At 38.4% G+C, this 23,445-nt stretch overlaps 1 protein-coding gene across 1 annotated transcript in view; it reads left to right on the top strand.

Annotated features, from left to right (window-relative positions):
• Nucleotides 1-23,445, top strand: part of Cpa6 (carboxypeptidase A6) — a 323,751-nt gene that overhangs the window by 183,224 nt on the left and 117,082 nt on the right. The gene's annotated exons all lie outside the window — the stretch shown is intronic.

Genomic DNA, 23,445 nt, shown 5'->3' with positions numbered 1-23,445 from the left:
TTTTATACCAGCAATGTTTGAGTGAACTTGGCGTGCTGATGGGGCAAAGCCAATTCTTTGTCTATCAAGTAACCAAGACAAAATGTGCAGTGCATATGAAAGCTTCAGACGAATCTGCCCACATCTTCTTTCTCAGGAGGGAGGGGTTATAACATGGGATGGTATCAGAATGATATCCAGGAACGGAGTTGTGCAAAAGAATTCTCAATGCTGTGAGAACACTCCAAGACAATAAAGCAAGACTTCTGTGACCTCAGCTTCTTCGGCATAGAGAATTGTGTTGAAGTGTGTTTTGTGCTCCTCCAAAGTGCAGTGTAGAAGAGAGAGTTTACTTCAAATTACTCATTATTGCATACTCAATTAGATGTTAAAACTGTCCTTTATATGCCTTTATGGATGTGGGTTTTGCCACACGTAGCTTGTCCACGTGATTGCATACAGCTTGATCTTGTGAGACCTTTACTCCTGAGTATAAATTGGCTGAGGCTCTAAGTAAAGTTGGTCACTGCATTAGACTTCACCCACCTTACTCATTGGCCCCACTCTCCCTGGTCAGGCCGCCTCTCTAGCAGTGAGACGGGATGGCTGAGGGGTAGCGTGGGTTGTAGGCAGTTGGAATCATTGTTTCGAGGCTTAGTTCCCAGATGTCACTAATACTGAGACACACAGCCATCTAGTTCCCACTGTGAGTGTGTCTGTGCAAGAAGGAAGCACATTAAACATTTCCTATTAGTCTGTCTCATGGAGACAAATATTAAATGTCTTTAAAACAATACTGTTGGGTTACAAGAGAATAGCCAGTGTGCGGAGAAATTCCAGAAGACTCTAATCAATAGAATTCTCCAAAGGTTGGAATTTATTAAATCTGACTCCATACACAAGAGAAACAGCCCTAAATAGCCAAACCTCTGATTTGTATGAACGTCAGTGCATTTTGAAACATAATATGAGTCAACATTAAACAAACAGAAAACATTTGCAGCCAGTGTCATTTAATAGTTACTTTGTTAGAAGAAAATGCCATTTATTTTACACTCATCCTTTACCTTAAATCTTGGCTCACTTCACATAGTTGTTGTGCCTTTTTTCTTTTGAGACAGTGTTGACTGGGTGTTTGCTTCAAGATTTGTAATGTGTATTTGCTTGGGCCACACACATCAGTGAATGGTTTGCAACAGCCCTTCTTTGCCTTGATGGTATCTGTCTTGCATTGATAGTGTCTTGAATCAGAACAGCAAAAGACTTTGGCAGTCCAATCCTCTTTCAGAGATGAATTACTGAAGTGCATAAATGTGCAACCAGTGAACACTGTTATCGACTTGCTTTGAGTGATCTTGGAACAATGAAGTCATATATTTAGGTATTTTGTGTTTCTGGATTCCTTTGTAGGATAGAAGTAGTCAATTTGCATTGATTTGCATATTTTAAACCTGTTGAAAGCTAAATTCATTCTTTGTTCAGAGACTGCTGAAAGGGGTGGGAGAATGAACAAGACAGAGAAGATATATGGAGTTTACAGAGAAGAAAACCAGCAAATGTTAACAAGGTAGTTCCAAATTTTAACAAATTACGAGTAAGAAATGAACACGGTTATAGAAAAAGAATGCAACTCTTGGGCTGTTTCTCCAAAATGGGAAAGGGCCTGTTTTCAGTGATAGGCTATAACTTAAAGGATCAGAAATTAGTCATGCAGAAAGAGAACCTTCTGGACAAAAGGCTTAACAAGTGCAAAGACGGACTTGGCTTGCTGAGTGTAGCTGCAACAAGAGCAGAAATACAAGTACCATGACTGGAGAGAGGGAGGGTAGTCTCCCTCACCTGTGGAGAACTCGTTCCAAGAGCCCACAGTTCTATATATACTATGGTTTTCCTGTATAAACATACCTAAAATGAAATTTAATGTATATATTAAAGTATAGAGAGAGAGCAGAGTGAGCTATAGTAACCTACCATACGTCTTAGTACCTTCAAATATAACTATTTTCCATTATCTACTAAGTCAATGGCTTTCCATTTTTATAAAGCAGTTTATAGCTTTTTGTGGCTATATTCAAATTTTCTTCAATGTCATTATTAAGTAACATAAAGTTTATTGCAATAAAATAGGTCAGTATGGTAACCTATATGACTACTGTGGGATGAATGGGCAGACAGCATATACAGCATGAACAACTGGATAAATGGTAATCATATCCTGGATGAGACAGAGGGAGAAGGCACAGGATTTCTTTACCCTACTCAGAAGAGCTTAGAACTAATTAATTTTTTCTGTAATTTTCCATTTAATGTTTTCAGATAGTGGTTGACCTTGGATAACTGAAACCACAGAAGGTGACAAAAAGAGATTCCTATATATAAAAGAGAGAGTATTAGTATATGAAGACAGAGAAGTATAACCAGGGACATGACAACCTATGGTAGGCTCATAGAGGATGTGATAAAGACTGTAAGGGTAATAGGAAGCCATGAGAACTCCAGTACATAGGCAGAGATGTGATGTGCTTGAATACTCTAAAACTATGGGGAGTCCTCACCATAACATAAAATGAGGCTGGAGTGCTCTGTCTTGAGACCCAATTTTGACTAGAAGCCTACTTCTTGAAATTTAGTACAACCAGGATTCTGCCTTTGTTTCATATTTGATGCAGGGCTCATGAACAAAGAGAATATGTTAGGTCTATTAGAATTCAGAAGCTTGTGGGAAGGTTCCTGTGGAGCCAGAATTCACCCCTGAAGAGTGACCTGGTGATAATTGTGCCCCAGGGGCTCATAGAAGATACCTTGCACAGCTGAAATTAGACTTCTAAGGATGGAGGGACCAGATGGTGCTGGTCTCTCAAAAGCTGCATACTGCTGTAAGTTCTGATAAGACAGAAAATACCACAAACTGAATCCAGCTGCTGGAACCAACCAATGCAGAAAGAGCTGTACCAGAGGCAACAGCAGGACTTCATTTCTATGGCGTGAGATGCAAGTTGTGTATATTACTTCCGTGTATATCCCATTGGTTTAACACGTATAAACTGGTTTGGGAATAAATGCAGCAATCTCTTGCAAGTCAATGAGTGGGAATAGAAAAATGTATGAATTTCAACTATCCAAGACATCTAGACACCGATCAGTGTCCTTTACAGAGAATGTGGAAAGTGTTGCCTAATAGAATTTATCGGTTGGTTGGAGTGTGATGTGGAACAGGATATTGTAACTTCTGGTGGTACTCTAACCTCTTCACTTGACTCTCTCTCTCAAAGCAAACGACTCTGCTATGGGGACCAGGCATACAATACAGCCTTAAAAGGAAGTATAAAGTTCTAAGATGGGTAAAGAACCATACAGGAGGTAATGGGGCCAGAGGTGTTTTCGTAGAGCTCAGCTTCAGGGCTTACAAAGAAAGGATTTGACCTATGTCCCTGGGTTCTAAATAAGGTTTGATGCTACACTGGCCTTGCTTTCAGTGAGTCTTGTGCTGAGGCAGGCAAGAGGAACTCGATGGTCATAAATAACTCTTCCTGGTTCATCAGATTCTGAGTGCAGATAGAGACGTAGTTGCCAAGCTCTCACTCATGGTAGAGCACGGAGGTATGGAGTGGGGTTGCTTCTGGTTTTGTATTTTCACTGTTGTTCATTTTATGGTTGCTTGGTTGGTTTAGTTTGAGTTTTCCTGAAATGCATGAGAGCATTGCTTTTGTATCTGTCCATTCCCAGGATTCTCATCCAGTTCTGAGAGAAACAGCTATAAGTAAGGACAAAGTGGCAGCCTGCCTTCTCTAGGCAGGGGCCAGCATGCACAGCTCATACAAATTCATTTAGCCTTCCATCCCACCTCCCACTAAATCTCTGACTCCCCTCCTCCACATTCCGTGCAGGCATGCATGCCATCCTTAGCCCAGGATGTCAGGCTGTTGCAAGTACTGCCATGGTGAGGTGGAGGTGTAAGTGGGGAGAGAAACAGATACACTTGTCCTCCCCCATCACTCTTCCAGCTCTGGTGACCCTCAATAACTCCACTTGTACATAATACCAAAGGCAACACCCTTCCATAGTCCTGTTTGCTAGTTCTCAAAACAAATACCGAAGTCAATATTGCCTGAGTCTTAACTAATACAAGGAGCTATATTATTCCATGAAAAAAACTTAAGCCCAAAGCTTAAGAACAAGACTAACTTCTCTGTGGCCCATGGTCTCTCCACTGTCCTTGTGCATTGCCTTTGCTCTGGGATGCACACAAATAGGAATAGCTTCGCTTAGAGAGTTGCTGCTCATCACATAGAGAAGAAGACAAGGAGGGAATGTGTCTTAAGGCTTGTCATGCTTAAAGCTCTGACTGGCTGAGAACTCCCACCTTCTCTCATGATTTCTTAACCAAAGCAATCCCAGAAACAACATCTGAATTAAACAGAGAAATGGGAAACTGCAATACAACATACATGTGGGTTTTCCAACACCAAATATGTCCACTTTTGTACCATTTCTGTCTTTTAACAAGATTTACTACCATTTCAATTGAACTTAATTCTGACCCTAATTCTGAGTGTCAGTGAGTCTAGATGTTGAGTTCAGCCCTACAGGACTGCCTCCACCTCAAGCAATAGCTGCAAGTAGGAAGCCAGGCTATCACATCTCTGCCCAGCTTGGTGTCCTTTTAGAATTTCTTTCCCTCTCTTCAGGTTCTGTAAGTTGTCAGCACGATTCTCAAACCTCTGAGAATTGTTTACTGTAAAATATGTATCTCAGGGGGAATATGTCTCAGGAATAACAAGATAAGAAATGCAGGAAACAAAATACGGAGATCTGCGGGGAAGGAGTGCACGGAACATCCACATCTTGGCAGTGCCTCAGTGTATTCACCAACCTAAGACCCCTGAACATCACCCTTCAGAAGTCTTTATAAAGGTTTCATCATATGGCCATGGTTTGTTAAATCATTGGCCATTGGTGACTAATTTCTATCACTGCTTGCTCTGTCCCTTTCTTGGCGCTGTAGGCTGTAACCTGAAATCACATGGTTGGTTTTCCTGATGACAAATCTCATCTTGAAGCTTTCTAGCGTGTTCCTTCTCCATTAGTTACCTCCCTAGCATATAAAACATAATTTCAAAGGTTTACAGAGCTCTGTCAGGGATGGGGAGCCAAGACAAATAGCTTGCTGGCTCAGCTAGGATGCAACTCGATTGTCTAAGGCATAGGGGGATAGCTAGGAAAGCATTTAATATCCTCCATGCTTTGGCAGTCACTGACCCAGCTCTGTGTAGCGAAATAGAAAACTCAGGTGGTTTGTGTGAGGTTGTAGAACTGCATCATGCAGGTCTGGAAGGTGTTTCCAGAGGAGTTTGCATCTAATGAGGGAGACAGGCTCCAGCCAATCAGCCAGGACAAGGAAGGAAAAATTGTAGTTCTTCCTTTTGGAGGCAGATCACATTCCCCTCTGGCTCTCATTCACAAAAATCTCTTAATTCTCTGGCCTTTGGTCTCTAGAGTACACAGAGTCATCCCCGAGACTCAGTTTATTGACCACAGACTCAGTTCTCTGTGTAACTTTCACTGAACCCCTCTCCTAACCTCCCTGGTCTCCTGCTTACAGATAGACTTCTATGAGACTTCTTGTTCATCATAATCACATCATTTAACAAATCTCTTTTCCATATGTGTGTACATGTACACATAAAATATAATCTTCATTATTCTATCTAAGGAACCACAATTAAAACATTTTAAAAGTTAAAATATAATATATGTCATCCATACTGCCTCTCTAGAAATCTAAACTAGTTTGCATCGAGCCAATGATTTGAGTTTGAAGATCAAGCCTCCATCAAAACTAATAATAATAGTGTTCGCTAAGGAAAATTTGGGGACCCAGATTAATCATAAGCATTATATCAGGTATTACCTTAAGAGAAGGCCATTCATATTATTTATTTTTATTAGTTTTAGTGATTCTTCATTGTATCTAAAAATGATACGTGTTTCAGCTGCAACATGGTAAAATATTTCTAGAGAAATAGATGAGTTGAATATTGAATCACTTCTGAATATTGAGACACAAAAGGAAAAAGATTGGATTTTTTCTTTTTTTTTCTACACTTCTCTCTCAAGAATAGGCAAACTATAAGCTGCCAGTAAGAACTTGATAATGTGAAAACTTCAGAAATAATTTAAAGAATTCGGATTTCCCCCAAATTCAAAGTTATTTCCAGGTTTTAGCTATAAATACCCCTTATATAATGATGTTATGAATAGGTTTCTCTTTGTATTTCAAAGAAAAAGAAAAATTGACTTGAAAATTACAGATCATCATTCACCTTATTCTTGAAATTGTTTTTTTTTAAATTGGATATTTTTTATTTACATTTCAAATGTTATCCCCTTTCCCGGTTTCCAGTTCATAAGCCCCCTATCCCATCCCCTCTCCCCCTACTTCTGTAAGGGTGTTCCACCACACATCCGCCCACCACTTCCTGCCTCCCCACCCAGACATTACCCTATATTGGGGGGTCGAACCTTGGCAGAACTAAGGGCTTCTCCTCCCACTGGTGTCCAACAAGGCCATCCTCTGCTACATATGCAGATGGAGCCATAGGTCTGTCCATGTGTACTCTTTGGATGGTAGTTTAGTGCCTGGGAGATCTGGTTGGTTGGTATTGTTGTTCTTATGGGATTGCAAACCCCTTCAGCTCCTTCAACCCTTTAACTTCTCAGATGGGGACCCCGTTCTCAGTTCAGTGGTTTGCTGCTAGCATCCGCCGCTATATTTGTCATGTTCTGGCTGAGCCTCTCAGGACATAGCTATATCAGACTCCTGTCAGCATGCACTTCTTGGCAAAAGCACTATTGTCTGGGTTTGGCAGTTGTGTGTATATGGGCTGAATCCCCAGGTGGGGCAGGCTCTGAATGCCATTCCTTCAGTCTCTGCTCCAAACCTTGTGTCCATATTTCCTCCTTGAGTGAATATTTTTGTTCCCCCTTTTAAGAAGGACTGACCCATCCTCACTTTGGTTGTCCTTCTTCTTGAGTTTCGTGTGGTCTGTGGATTGTATCAGGTAATTTGAGCTTTTGGACTCATATCCACTTATCAGTAAGTGCATACAATGTGTAGGGTTTTTTTTTGTGATTGGAATACCTCATTCAGGATAATATTTTCTAGTTCCATCCATTTGCCTATGAATTTCATGAAGTCATTGTTTTTGATAGCTGAGTAGTGCTCCATTGATTAGATGTACCACGTTTTCTGTATCCATTCTGCTGTTGAAGGATATCTGAGTTCTTTCTACATTTTGATATTATAACTATATACATAGTGGAACATGTGTTCTTGTGATATGTTGGAGCATCTTTTGGGTATATGCCCAGGGTACTATAGCTGGGTCCTCAGGTAGTAATATGTCCAATTTTCTGAGGAACCTCCAAACTGATGTCCACCAACAGTGGAATCTTGCAATTCCCACCAACAATGGAGGAGTGTTCCTCTTTCTCCACATCCTCACCAGCGTCTGTTGTCACCTGAGTTTTTGATCTTAGCCATTCTGACTGGTGTGAGGTGGAATCTCAGGGTTGTTTTGATTTGCACTTCGCTGATGACTAAGAATGTTGAACATTTCTTTAGATACTTCCCAGACATTTGATATTCCTCAGATAAGAATTCTTTGTTTAACTCTGTACCCCATTTTAGTAGGATTATTTGGCTTTCTGGAGTCTAACTTCTTGAGTTCCTTGTATATATTGGATATTAGCCCTCTAATAGATGGAGGATTGTTAAAGACCTTTTCCCAATCTGTTGGTTACTGTTTGTACTAATGACAGTGTCCTTTGCCTTACAGAAGCTTTGCAATTTTATGAAGTCCCATTTGTCGATTCTTGATCTTAAAGCCTAAGCATTGGTGTTTTGCTTGGAAAATTTTCCCCAGTGCCCATGTGTTCAAGAATCTTCCCCACTTTTTCTTCTATTAGTTTGAGTGTATCTGGCTTTATGTGGAGGTCCTTGATCCACTTGGACTTAAGCTTTGTACAAGGTGATAAGAATGGTCCGATTTGCGTTCTTCTACGTTTTGACCTCCAGTTAACCTAGCGCCATTTGTTGAAAATGCTTTATTTTTTTCCTTTGGATGGTTTTAGTGCCTTTGTCAAAGATCAAGTGACCATAGGTGTGTGGGTTCATTTCTGGGTCTTCAATTCTATTCCACTGATCTACTTACCTGTGTCTGTACCAATACCGTACAGTTTTTATCACTACTGCTCTGTAATACTGCAGGGATAGTGATTCCCCCAGAAGTTCTTTTATTGTTGAGGATAGTTTTCCCTATCCTGGGTTTTTTGTTGTTCCAAATGAATTAACAAATTGCTCTTTCTAACTCTATGAAGAATTGAGTTGGAATTTTCATAGGGATTGCATTGAATCTGTAGTTTGCTTTTGGCAAAATGCCCATTTTTACAATATTAATCCTACCAATTCCTGAGCATGAGAGGTCTTTCCATCTTCTGATATCTTCAACTTCTTTCTTCAGAACTTGAAGTTCTTGACATACAGATCTTTCACTTGCTTGGTTACAGTCACACCAAGGTATTTTATCTTACTTGGGACTATTGCAAAGGGTGTCATTTGCCTAATTTCTTTCTCAGCCTGTTTATCCTTTGAGAAGAGGAATACTACTGATTTGTTTGAGTTCATTTTATACCCAGCCACTTTGCTGAAGGTGTTTATCAGGCTTAGTAGTTCTCTGGTGGAACTTTTGGGGTCACTTAAGTTTAATATCATATCGTCTGCAAATAGTGATATTTTGACTTCTTCCTTTCCAATTTGTATCCCTGTGACCTCCTTTTGTTGTCTGATTGCTCTGTCTAGGATTTCGAGTACTATATTGAATAGGTAGGGAATAGTGGGCAGCCTTGTCTAGTCTCTGATTTTAGTGGGATTACTTGGTTTCTCTCCACTTAATTTGATGTTGGCTACTGGTTTGCTTTATATGGCTTTTAGTATATTTAGGTATGGGCCTTGCATTCCTGATATTTCCAGGACTTTTATCATGAAGGGGTGTTGAATTTTGTCAAATGCTTTCTCAGCATCTGATGAGATGATCGTGTGGATTTTTTAAAATTTGTTTATATAGTGAACACGTTAATGGATTTCCATTTATTGAGTCATCCCTGTATCCCTCCAATAAAGCTTACTTGATCATGGTGAATGATTGTTATGATGTGTTCTTGGATTCGGTTTGCAAGAACTTTATTGAGTATTTTTGCATTAGTATTTGTATGAGTAATTGATCTGAAGTTCTCTTTGTTTGTTGGGTCTTTGTGTGGTTTAAGTAGAAGCATAACTATGTCTTCATAGAATGAATTCAATAGTGTTCCTTCTGGTTCTATTTTCTAGAATAATTTGAGAAGTATTGGTGTTGGGTCTTTTTTGAAGATCTGATGAAATTCTGCACTAAACTCATCTGGTACTGGGCTTTTATTCTTTTTTATTTTATTTTATTTTATTTATTTTTTTTTTGGTGGGAGATGTTTAATGACTGCTTCTATTTCTTTAGGAGTTATGGAACTGTTTCAATGGTTTTTCTGATCCTTATTTAACTGTGGTACCTGGTATCTGTCTAGAAAATTGTTCATGTCATCCAGATTTTCTAATTTTGTTGAGTATAGGATTTTGTAGTAGAAATTCATGATTTTCTGAATTTCCTCAGTTTCTGTTGTTATGTCTCCCTTTTCATTTCTGATTTTATTAATTTGTATACTCTCTGTGCCCTCTGGTTAGTCTGGCTAAGAGTTTATCTATCTTGTTGATTTTATCAACGAACCAGTCCCTGGTTTTTGTTCTTTGTATAGTTCTTTTTGTTTCTACTTGGTTGATTTCAGACCTGAGTTTGATTATTTCCTGCCTTCTACTCCTCTTAGGTGTTTGTTTCTATTTGTTCTAGAGCTTTTAGGTGTCCTGTCAAGCTGCTGACATATGCTTTCTCCTGTTTCTCTTTGCAGGCACTCAAAAAGAGTAAGTTTTCCTCTTAGCACAGTGTGTCCCATAAGTTTGGGTGTGTAAGTGTACCTTTATTTTCATTAAATTCTAAAGTCTTCAATTTCTTTCTTTGTTTCTTCCTTGACCAGGTCATCATTTAGTAGAGCATTGTTCAGCTTCTATGTGTTTATGGGCTTTCTGTCATTTTTTGTTGTTATTGGTGACCAATCTTAGTCTATAGTGATCTGATAGGATGCATGGAATTATTTCAATCTTTTTGGATCTGTTGAGGCCTGTTTTGTGACCGATTATATGGTCAATTTTGGAAAAGGTACCATGAAGTGATGAAAAGAAGGTATATTCTTTTGTTTTTAGGATGAAATGTTCTATAGATATCTGTTAAATCCATTTGGTTCATAACTTCCATTTCTCTGTGTCTCTCTTTAGTTTCTATTTCCATTATCTGCCCATTGATGAGAGTGGCATATTGAAATCTCCCACCATTATTGTGTGAAGTGCAACGTGTGCTTTGAGCTTTAGTAAGATTTCTTTTATGAATGTAGGTGCCCTTGCATTTAGAACATAGATATTTAGGATTGAGAACTCATCTTGGTGGATTTTTCCTTTGATGAATATCAAGTGTCTTTGTACATCTTTTTTAATAACTTTTTGTTGAAAGTCGATTTTATTTGATATTAGAATGGCTACTCCAGCTTGTTTCCTGGGACCATTTTCTTGGAAATTTGCTTTTCATTCTTTTATTCTGAGTTACTGTCTGTCTTTGTCACTGAGGTGTGTTTCCTGTATGCAGCAAAATGCTGGTTCCTCTTTATATATCCAGTCGGTTAGTCTATGTTTTTTTTTTTTTAATTGGGGAATTGAGTCCATTGATGTTGATATTAGGGACCAATGATTGTTGTTTCTTGTTATTTTTGTTGTTAGAGGTGGAATTATGCTTGTGTGGATATCTTTTGTTTTAGTTAAAATTAGATTTCATTCTTGCTTTTTCTAAGGTGTAGTTTCCCTCCTTGTGTTGGAGTTTTCCATCTATTATCCTTTGTAGGGCTAGATTTATGGAAAAATATTGTGTAAATTTGGTTTTTTCATAGAATATCTTGGCTTCCCATCTATGTTAATTGAGAGTTTTGCTGGATATAGTAGCCTAGGCTGGCATTTGTGTTCTCTTAGGGTCTGTCTAGGATCTTCTATCTTTCATAGTCTCTGATGAGAAGACTGCTGTAATTCTAATAGATCTACTTTTATATATCACTTGACATTTTTCTTTACTGCTTTTAATATTCTTTCTTTCTTTTGTGCATTTGGTGCTTTGACTATTACGTGACAGGAGGAACTTCTTTTCTGGTCCAATCTATTTCGAGTTCTATAGACTTCTGGTATGATTATGGGCATCCCTTTCTTTAGGTTAGGGAAGGTTTCTTCTATAATTTTGTTGAAGACATTTACTAGCCCTTTAAGTTGGAGTCTTCACTCTCTTGTATACCTATTATCTTTAGGTTTGATCTTCTCATTGGGTCCTGGATTTCCTGGATGTTTTGGGTTAGGAACTTTTTGCGATTTCTATTTTCTTTGTAGGTTGTGTCAATGTTTTCTATGGTATCTTTTGCCCCTGAGATTCTCTCTTCTATCTCTTGTATTCTGTTGGAAATTCTTGAGTCTGTGACTCCTGATCTTTTTCCTAGGTTTTCTATATCCAGAGTTGTTTCCCTTTGTTATTTCTTTATTGTTTCTATTTCCATTTTTAGATCCTGGATAGTTTTGTTCAGTTCCTTCACCTGTTTGGTTGTGTTTTCCTGTAATTCTTTAAGGGATTTTTATGTTTCCTCTTTAAGGGCTTCTACTTGTTTACTTGTGTTGTCCTGCATATCTTTAAGGGAGTTATTTATGTCCTTATTAAAGTCCTCTAACATCATCATGAGTTGTGATTTTAAATCAAGAATCTTGCTTTTCCGGTGTGTTGGGGTATCCAGGGCTTGCTGTGGTGGGGGAACTAGGTTCTGATGTTGCCAAGTGGTCCTGGTTTCTGTTGCTTAATTTCTTGCCCTTGTCTCTGACCATCTGCTTATCTCTGGTGTTAGCTGGTCTTGCTGTCTTGAACAGTGGCTTGACCCTCCTGTATGCCTGTGTGTCAGCACTCCTGGACACCTGCTTTCTCCCAGAGGGATCTGTGTCCAGAAAGCTTTGGCACAGGGTCAGCTCTGGGAGTAAGCAAAGATTCGAAGGATCCTGTCCCTGACTCTCCTAGCTTCCTGTGTCCAGAGGGCCTCAGGTGGCTTCCTCTTGGACCAAAAAATTGAGCAATGGTGGTCTCACCTGTGCTCTCAGGATTGTCCACATTTCTGAGAATTCAGCTCTTTCCAAATGGGATCTGGATGCAAAGAGCTGTGGCACAGAATCTGGTCTGGGTGTAGGCTTTGAAATTGTTTTAAGCTGATTTTCTCCTATTAGGCTCCTTTATTGCGTTTTACAGCTCAAGTCTTGTGTATTTCTGTACTTCTGGAATTTAGCTTAGTGACTGGCTTCAAGTAATTACTCAAGAAATTCTTGTTACTGTATTAACTGATCTTTATATACGTATTTTGTATGACTGAAATTATAACCTGTCTTAAAGTTAATAATGGTTCAACCTTTGCCAGTAAGGTGTGAACATCCTCACTTGCTTCCTCCTGGCTAAACCAAGATGAAATCATCTTGCAAGCATCCTACATTTGATGGTATATTGGTAATTAACAAATGTAAAAGTAAACATCTCACAGTAATTTATTATATTAGTTCACATAAAAACTGTGAAGACTGTGCAGAGACAGCTACAGAATGGGGAAAATCTTTACCAGTATAGACCTGACAGAGTATAGGTATCTAATATACACAATTAAAAACTAAACATCAAAAAAGCCCTGTGTTTACCTGTTACAGATAAATAGGTAGAAAAGAAAGAGAAAATATGATTTTTGAAGCAACAGTCTTCTTATTGCATCAGATGATGAGAAATACCATCTTAACTTCTTGCCTGGACTGTTTTATCTTCCGCAACCACTACTACAAGCTTGGAGCTAATTCCGGTGGTCTGCAAATTTACACCGTAGCAATTTATTACATACTAATGAATGTTCAGATGAGCCCATCCCTTTCCCATGCCACATATGGGAGCATATATGATTTTTAGCTAAGAGAACATGAATTTTTGAAAGTATTTTCTGTTTAGCCACAACTTAGAGTAAACATAAAAGATTTCACATTTTCTGAAATGGGTAAGGCAGCTCTGAACAGTTTGAAATGCTTTCCTTTAAAAGCAAGCATTATTTTATAACTTAAAGGAAATCTAAATTTTAAATATTGTCTACTTTAACATGACTTATATTTCACTAAATGATACATACAAATGGCAAAACATTACAGAAAGTCCTATATACTGATTGATGGTCATGGGAACTTTATTCTGTAATAAGCCCAAACTGCAAACAGCCCAGTGCCCTTCAAAGAGTCATTAAACACTTGTGACTATCCATTCCATGGAATGTCATATAACAATAAAAAAAAACGAGTCAACAGACTGTTTGCAAATATATGGAGGATCATGCTCCAAATGATGAAGTCAATCTCAGAAGGCTATAAACAATTAATGGCACAGATTGATTAATACATGTGAGTTCTCTTTATAAAAATGAGTTTAAAATTAAACAGGTAACAGAATATGATCTAAGGTGCTAAATGGTGTAACAAGGGAACCTCTTGGCAGGGCCCTGTGGTGATAGAACAAGTTGACAGTCATAATCTAGATAATCTGACTAGTAATTTCTTCTCATTCATGAGGATACTCTCAGTCAAATACTCCATGCTAGTGGTGGCATTTTGTCCTCTTTAAGAGGCTGAACAGTAGCCATGAGCTACAACTTTCAGCTTTCCACATAAACACAAGGTAAATAATAGACAATGTACTGTGTGACCAAGGTTTTGTAAATATAATATTGAATATATTAAATGTGACTCTCATTACTATATTATAAAAAAGAATTTGCGTTAGATTATTTTTGCACAATTGTATATTCCCCATATTTTCCTATTCTTTTTCTAGGCCCATATCTCTCCTGTTGGTTATTTTGTCCCTTTAAGGGACTATATTCATATCATGTACCATTTCATATTATTGTGTAATTGTATCTATGATTTTATGCATCTATATAAAATCTAGGAATAGCAAACAAAAGAACAAATTTTAACTTTTTGCTGTCTTAATTTTTTTAATAACAGTAACTACAGTTGTATCCATTTTCCTACAAATGACTTAACTTTCTGCTATATGGCTAAGGAAAATATTCTACTCTCTGTGTATTAATTTTCTGCCTATTCCTCTGTGAATGGATACCTAGGCAGGTTCCATAACTTAGCTGTCATGACTAGTGCTGCAATAAACATTGATATGCAAGTGTCTCTGTAATATATTACCTTGGGATCCTTTGAGAAAATGCCCAGGAGTGGCCTAGAAGTAGTATATGGAGGTCTATTGTGAGTTTTATAAGAAACCCCCACACTCACTTCCAATATGGCTGGATTAGTTTGTGCTCCCACTAGCAATGTGTACCTACTCCCTTTTATCCACATCCTTGTTCTCTTATCATTGTTGACTTACTGTGTTTTCAAGTTCCAGTGGGTTTACTGGTATGTAGCCCATTGTTAAGTCAGAGTATGTGCCTCTCCTAATGATCAGAGTGATCACCCAAAGCTGAACAGGGAAGATTTCATATAATTATACAGATATACTCAGTGAATGGTAAAATATGAAATATGAACTAGCCTAGCTATAATATTACACTATCTTTATTCGCTTAACTACCAAAGTAAACAAGGGAAAAGGGATCACTTTCTTATTTCCACTTTATAACTGTAATTATGTCAAAAATAAAATTCCTTAAAATAATTATCCTGTGGGCTGGAGAGATTTCTCTGTAGTTAATATCATTGCGTGTTCTTGCAGGGGACTTGGGTCTGGTTCCCAACACCCACATGACAGCCACAGGCACTACACACATATGGTTCATCACATAAATACATGCAGGCAATACATGCATAAAATAAATCTTTAAAAGTATTCTTCAGACAAGTAGACCACAGCAAACAACCCATTCTACAGGGGGAAAGGCGACCTATGAAATGGGAGAACATATTTGCTAGCCCTAGATATTTGATTAAAAGGTTTATATACAAATATCTCTGGTAACTCAATAGCAAAATTACAGATTAAATGATTTATAAATGAGTTAAAAACATACATACACATTCTGCAAAGAATGTACATAAATGCCAATAAGTATTAAGATGTTCAACACTTCTAATAATCAAGGAAATACAAATAAAATCACAATGACGGTTTATCTAATATATGTTGGGATGACCATTAGTTTAAAAACTAGTATACATAGATGTAAGTAAGACTATGGAGAAATTGTAACCCTCATACACCTTTGAGAAGGAGACACGGGATAGACATTATGGAAGCAATACAGAGTTTCCTCAAAAAAAAAAAAAAGGAAGAAGAAAAAGAAGACTAGGTAATTTAGAAGAGAAAAAAAAAAGAACAGAAATTGAATCCTAGCTCTGGAGTCTAGAAAGTTTTACATTCAAGGTCCTGGATCTAGTCTATAACTTCTTGCTACATGATAGAAGGAGATGAGAAAAGCTAGAGGAAGCAAGGCATGGAATTTGTACCCTCAAACCTTTTATTCTTCACATCAATATATTCATGAGAGTAGATTCCTCATGACCAAAGCACTCCCCAACAGGCCCCATCTCCAAACACTAGATATTAAGTTTCTACACATGCCTTCCTGGTATTCAACTGCCATGTCACAACAGGAGAGCTAGCCTTTTTTCAAAGAAGGAAAAGCATACCATTTATGACAACATGGACAGTCTTTGAAGACCTTGTGCCAGATGAAGAAGAAATAGTATATGATAGCACTACAAGGATATATCCAAGTAAACAAACTCCAAGGAACAAGGTAAAATGGCATTTACCAGGGACTGAGGAGAAAGCAAAATGTAGACACATTAGTCAAGGTACAAAGTTTTACATGGAAGATAAAGAAGGCTGAGAGGACTGCTACAGTACAGTGCCTGTAACTGAAACTCTAATGGGTACTTTAGATTTGACTAAGAAGGCAGACCTTTCGCTCAGTGTTCTTATCTTAAGAAGAACAGAGAAGATGGGAGAAAAACTGTGAAGGTTAAAAAATAAACACACACACACACAGACACACACACACACACTCACATAAACACACAGACATACACACACATACATGCACAAAAACACATACATACACTGACATACACACACACACACAGACACTCACATAAACACACAGACATATACATACACACACAAAAATACACACATACACTGACATACACACACACAGAGACACTCACATAAACACACATACATACACACATACACACACAAAAATACATACATACACTGACATACACACACACACACACAGCCTACATTATGGTGAGTCTCACAGATATACACATATTTCCAAGTTAATTCAGTGGTACTCCTTAAACACAAAGGGGTTTTTTTTTTTTTGAATGTCAATAAAACACTCATCAAAGAGTTCTAAAATTAAGTGCTCTTCCCACAGAATGTGTTGGCTCTGTAATATTTCAAATACAGTCTAATTTCTCTCCTGCTTTGTTTCTTCCCTTTGTGGTGCAGAAGATTATCTAACTCCTCAGGCAAATATTTCTGTAGGCACAAGGATATAATTGCTCTACATCTTTAAAGGCCTTTTGTTTTTATGTAATTTTCTTTTATAAGCCATAAACTTTCTCAGCATTACGCTACACTTCACACCTGCTGTCATCTCAGTTGCTTTTCCAAATAGTATTTGTCTCAATACCACTTAGTGGGTCTTAAACACTGTGAAATTTAATATTGTATATTTTGTTTGCCATACAGAACATTTTTATTACACAAAATCTTATGAACACGATTTTGATCAAATGCCATCTCGTAGCTGCTTTCTCCTTTTTTATCCTTTGAGCATTATTTTTGTTTTAATACAAAATAACATTCTACATAAAATGTCTGCTAAATGTATCTCTAAGCATGCTGTGGCATATATCACATGGGGAAAAGTCAGAATCTGATTTTCCTTTAAAATGTGATCTAAAAGTAGGATTATACAACACTATTTGCAAAGTGATATAGAATCATTTAGTGAACACTCTTAACTATATTATTAATAGAATACTTGTTAAATATAGAAACTTAAAATGTATAGTATGCCTATTTTCATCTTTTCAAATATATGTAGATGGGATATTACTTGACCTGTGGATTTGTTTCAGAAAGTAAATTCCCAGGACCCACTCCAGATTTACATAAGCAACAACTCTAGGAGTACGGTCTAGCGATGAAAGGTTTAGCACAGTTGGGAGGGGAACACCCATAAGGAAGGGGAGGGGGGAGGGGGATGTTTGCCCGGAAACCGGGAAAGGGAATAACACTCGAAATGTATATAAGAAATACTCAAGTTAATAATAAAAAAAAAAAAAAGAAAGAAAGGTTTAGCACAAACTCTTAAGGGTAATTCTGATGGGGGATAACTGGTTAAAAACAGCTGGTCTTCAAGAAACCAAGACAAATATTTACTATACAGCATTAAAAGTGTAATAATAAATGCTCCTACAAAGACTTTAAATAGGGAAAAAACAGCAAGTTAAATTTCTGGAGAAATTAAGGAAGGCTATTCAGGCAAGATCACATTTGGACCAAACTTGAGGACAAGCGAGATTTTGTTCTTCTTTCTGAATTGTCAGTTAGCACAGAGTTGTATATATTCATGAGTCACACTGTGGTATTTTGATAGAGATGTACAATGTGCAATGCCCAAGTCAGAATAATTAGCATAACATCACCTCAAACATTTGTTTCATGTTGGAAACAATCCAAATTATTTCTTCTAGCTATTTTGAGATACACAGCAAACTCCTACAGACTATATTTATACTATTATACTATGGTACTAAAAATCTCAAAAAAATAAAAAAAAAATAAAAAAAAAAGAGAGCTATGAAGAAGCAACCCAGAAACAACTTCTGGCAGTCACAGGTCTATGCACACATTTGCATGCACATATAACCCCATATATACACACAGGAAAGAAATTGATTTTCAAAATGTGTAAACAATGCAATAGTGGAAAAGCAATTCAATTTTAAAATGGGAAAATGATCTGAATAAACATTTCTAAAAATACATACAGAACAAACAGCTGTGGCTTGAAAATGTGTTTTAAATCACTAATCATCAGAAAAACACGAATCAAAGTTAGATATATTATCCAAGTTTGGCTGTCACCAAAATCTTCTTTAATTCAACAAACCTTCATTACACACGCCCATCCTAGTCACTTTTCCAGAATGCAAGGCTTGATAAACTATAGTTCACTGAGAGTTATTAAGCTGAGCCTGGAGTGTAGTACTCTCCTGAAATCCCAAAATCAAAGGCAAAAAGATGGTGGATTTTTGAGGCTAGCCAGTGCTACAGATATATAAGTCATTTCATTATAATTCAGGATCCGACTGACTGGAAGCTACCCAGGTGGAAGACCCAGGTTTCCTCACTGACCTGAATTCTCAGCTCTGCCTTGTTTCATTTGTAGTCATGGTTGTGCATTTATTTTCCTTACAATGAGCCTCCAGTATTATAAAAGCTTCTCTGGTCCTCAAACTCTGGATCCTCCTCATATGGTTATGGATATGCAGAAGACAGTGAGAAAATCAGAGTCTTCCAGCAAAGAAATCCAGTCTTCCCGAGAGGTCTCTATCCATAGTGTGAAATCCATTTGTAGGTCTGGAATGCACAGAGGTCAGAGAGGGAACGTGTCACTAGAGACCTTAGATGTGCTAAAGGATTGGACTTTATCCTCCAATATTATCCAATACCTATCCAATAGGTAACATTCTAGATTTTTCCATAGGCATCTGAAATGTTAAAAGGTGTCACAACAATAGAAGGAATCAGATTGATGAAGAGAGAGAGACAGGAGTAAAGGTACATCAGCCAACAGTGTAATGAGATAGACCAGGATGGGAATGTTGGAGGTTAAAATGACAGGATGAATTTCAAAGAGAGGATCCAGCATAGGCATCAAGTATGGCTGTTAGACTTACAGTTTGGGTGAATTGAAGAAGAAATTCCTCAACTGAAAGAAAATATAGGAGAAGAGCAGGGTATCACTGAGAAATTAATGAGTTGCATTTTGGCTAAGTTCTATATTAGAGATTTACCACTCTGATAAATATGTTTGCATATATATGGGTGTGTACATAGGTGTATATGTACATGATCCAAATTTTTCCTGTTTTTCAAATGGCTACTATGAATTTGAAAGAATAGTCAAAAGCCACTGCTCTATAATTATAAAATGATATTCAGAGCCAGTGAGATGGCTCAACAGGTAAGGGCAGTTGTCATCAAGGTTAATGACCTAAGTTCTATCTCTAGAACCATATTGTGAAAGGAAAAAACTGACTCCCACAAACTGTTCTTTGATCCTTACATCATGTGCATCATGGTACACACACACACACACACACACACACACACACACACACACACACACACACACACACACACACACACACACACACACACACACACACACCACAAATAAATGTAGGTAAAATTAAAATAGAAGTATTCAAATCTTTGTTTATGAAATGACTGTATCTAAAAAAAAAAAAAAAAGCTGTAAAATGAGAGATTTTCTTGATAAGCCCGGTAATGAAACAAATAGTCTTAAAATAAGGTCGTCATCCTCTCTGATAATCACAGTGGTCTGAAAATAGAGCTGAGGATGAGGTTGGTCAGAAAGCCACGGTATGGTTTACTGGGAGGTGTCAAGTAAGAGGAGGAATAGGAACAGAGTCGTTTGGGTCGTCGTGAGGGTGGGCTTGTTGGAACAATGCTGCACAAAGGAGATGTGCATGGCAGAAGCAGTGAGTTATAGCTGCAACCCACATGAAAGAACATGAAGCCCATTTGCAACTCAATAACATTATCTGAATTAGACATTTAGCAAAGCATAAAACAGCATGGCATCTTCAGCAAAAGGTCATGTGAATATCTCCCAGAGGACTGTTTCACTGCGACTATTCAGAGAGAACAAACTGTTTAGCAACGAGAGGCATCTGCTTTTGGTCCATGAGCTTTTCGGTGCCTATTAGAACTCATAACTTATTCATTGCCATTAATAGTAACGCCACTGCCAGGATGCCACTCTCTTAATTGAATGCCCCATGTGCTGTGCATGGCACCACTGTGTACAACAGTAAAGGCGTGGATATGCCATAGTTACCACGGAAACCATCAGGTTACCCACCCTCTACCAACACTGCTCTTGGGAGACCAGTGGCGTGATATGCTTGGGACAACTGGACCATATTTTTAACCTTAGGAGCAGAAATGGGTTTTAAAATTTCCTGAAATTATCTCAGCCATGGCCAAAGGTGATTTCTCAACTTCTCTGAAGTTTTTATAACTCTACAGGGTAAAGGCCACTGTAGATATTCATAGAGTGGCCAACCTGCTCAATTGGCAACTTGTTGGGAATTTGAAAAAATGGGGTTGGGGTGCAAACCCCTTTGATGGGTAGAGACTGAAAGTTCCAGGGATATAGTAAAGTGAATATACTTAACATTAGTAGAACAGTCTAGCTAAATGGTTAAATATAGTGCTGTTAGTAACGTTCTCACATGTACTACCCCAGAAGCATTCGATGGATACGGTACCTCAGATCCTCATCCCCCCAAATAAATCTACCTCATTGTTGCTGTCTTTTTTTTTATAGAGTCCATGGTTTAATTCTTGCATCTTTAACTGCCAAGAAAATAAAACTGAGCAACCCATTCACCTAATAGGCCTCAAACCTGAAGTGCACAGGCCGCAGTCCGCTGTGGGTTCCTAAACCAAAACCTTTTCTGGAGGAGGAAACAAGTATTGCTGGTGCCTAAGTCAGAATCTTGCCTTTCTTTTCTAATTTATTGTTTTGTTTTATGTGTTGGGTGTTTATCTGCATGTATCTATGTGTACCTCTATGTGCATGGCGCCCCGGAGGCCAGAAGAGAGTGTGGAATCCCTAAGGACTGGATTACCAACAGTCGCCATGATGTAGGTGCTGGGAATAAACCTTAGGTCCTGCGAAAGAGCAGCCAAATGATTCCCGGCCCCTGCTTACCTGTTTGTAGCTCATCAGTCAGCTCAGGTTAGAGGGTGTCAGCTTGCTGCACCGCAATGAACTCACTGGAGAACAATCTGTGCTGTACCTCATCCAAAGAAAATCAACGGAGATTTTGAGAAAACGTAGGGACAGTGCTCTAATCCATGAAACTCATAAACAGAATAATGACAAAGTGATAAATCCTAATATTTTCATAGTTTACCAGAGTCTGATGTGGTGGCATAGATCTATAACCCCAAAATCCAGGCTTGAGAGGATGAAAATCGTCTCCACTGCACAGAAAGTTTGAGGTCAGCTTGGGCTGCATGTTACCTATGACAACAAAAAAGAAAGGAAGGAAAAGAGAGAGAGAGAGAGAGAGAGAGAGAGAGAGAGAGAGAGAGAGAGAGAAAGGCAGACAGAAAAGGAGGGGAGGGGAGGAAAGAAAGGAAGGAAAGAAGAAAGAAAGAAAGAAAGAAAGAGAAAGAAAGAGAGAGAGAGAGAAAGAGAGAAAGAGAGAGGAAGGAAGGAAGGAAGGAAGGAAGAAAGGAAGAAAGGAAGAAAGGAAGGAAGAAAGAAAAATTAAAATCTTTCCATGAAGATTGAAACACAGTAAAGTAGGCTGGAACAATAGCTCAGTCCAAAAACTGTTTGCTTTAAGACCCAAGTTCAACCTGCAGGATCTACGTAAAAAGTCGGCTGTAGTGGTGATACTTACAGCCTTAGTTCTAGGAAGGCAGAGGCAGGGGTGTGGATCCACAGCCAGCCAGCCTAGCTGAATCAGGTGAGCCAAGGCAAAGAAAAGGCCCTGTCTCAAACAAACCATCCAACAAGCAAATAAACAAAGAACCCATAAAAATCAAGGTTAATGATTCCTGAGGAATGACATCCGGTCACACACACTTAAAAAGAAAAACTGCAACAGCAATTCCCCACTTTACCTCATATATTTAAGGAATTGAGCACTGCTCACTAATGTTTATACAATAAGCCAGGGCTACAATCAGCAGAGGTAAATGTGAAAACCATGCCTACCTATATGAATATTAGCACAGCCTGGGAGGTTAGAAAACAACCACCATCCAGATTATAGTGCCTGATTAATTCACCAATTATTTCACTCAGAATGTTCTAGTACTATCTAGGAGTCAGCACCGATCCAGGATGAATGTCCTTGGTTGTTTAAACTCTTGAGGGCTTAGAAGTAATTAATCATCTTAGGAAGGAGCTCAGTTATCTTCCAGATCTGAAATGACTGTACCTGCAGTTAAGTATGTCTCTCCTTTCGAACTCTTACCCTTGCTATAAAGCTCTTGTCCCAGGCAGATGATCTGATTCTGAGATATGGGGGCAGAGGTGAGATCGAAAGGGCAGATCCTCCCTCTTCTTTTCCTTCCTATTGAGTTCATTGATTGGGTTTTTTGTACCAGTCAAAGTAGAAGTAATAGTAACAAAGGGCTACTTTACTGCTATCTAAAGAGAATCTTAACTAAACAAAGCTCAGTTCCTGCTGAGGCTGGAATAACTTATTTACCCAGGAAGAGCAGACATAAATCTGTGCATCCACTTCACCAAGTTCACATCCAAAATATCTCTCCTTAAACCCACTAGATTTGATCCCAAAGCTTCCAAATGAGCCATGTTTCATTCCTGCCCATGCCTGCCTCTCACTACCCATAAAACTTAGTGGGGAGGGTACAAAAAGAGAAGGGAAAGATGAATGTCATGGTGCCCATTTAGCAATCACCAAGTATTACAAGAACATAATAACATCCATCTTGGTAACTGCTATGTTTTTTTTTATTTTTTATTAGTTATTGTATTTATTTACATTCCAAATGCTATCCGCCTTCCCAGTTTCCTCTCCACAAACCCCCATTCCCTCCCTCCTCCTCCTGCCTCTATGAGGATGCTACCCACCCACCCACACATTCCTGCCTCAGTGCCCTAGCATTCCCCTACCCTGGAGCCTCCACAGGGCCAAGGGCTGCCCCACACAGTGATGATAGATAAGGCCATCTTCTGTTACATATCTAGCTGGAGTCATGGGTCACTCCATGTGTACCCTTTGGTTGGTGGCTTTGGGGCTCTGATTGGTTGATATTGTTGTTCTTCCTAGAGGGTTGCAAACCCCTTCAGCTCCTTTAGTCCTTTCTCTAGCTCCTCCATTGGGGTCCCCATGCTCAATCCAATGGTTGTCTGTGAACATCTGGATCTATATTGGTCAGGCTCTGCTAGAGCCTTCAA

The sequence above is a fragment of the Rattus rattus genome, chromosome 1 (assembly GCF_011064425.1).
Source record: "Rattus rattus isolate New Zealand chromosome 1, Rrattus_CSIRO_v1, whole genome shotgun sequence".
NCBI classification, from domain to species: domain Eukaryota; kingdom Metazoa; phylum Chordata; class Mammalia; order Rodentia; family Muridae; genus Rattus; species Rattus rattus.
This window is presented reverse-complemented; position numbering and strand designations above follow the sequence as displayed.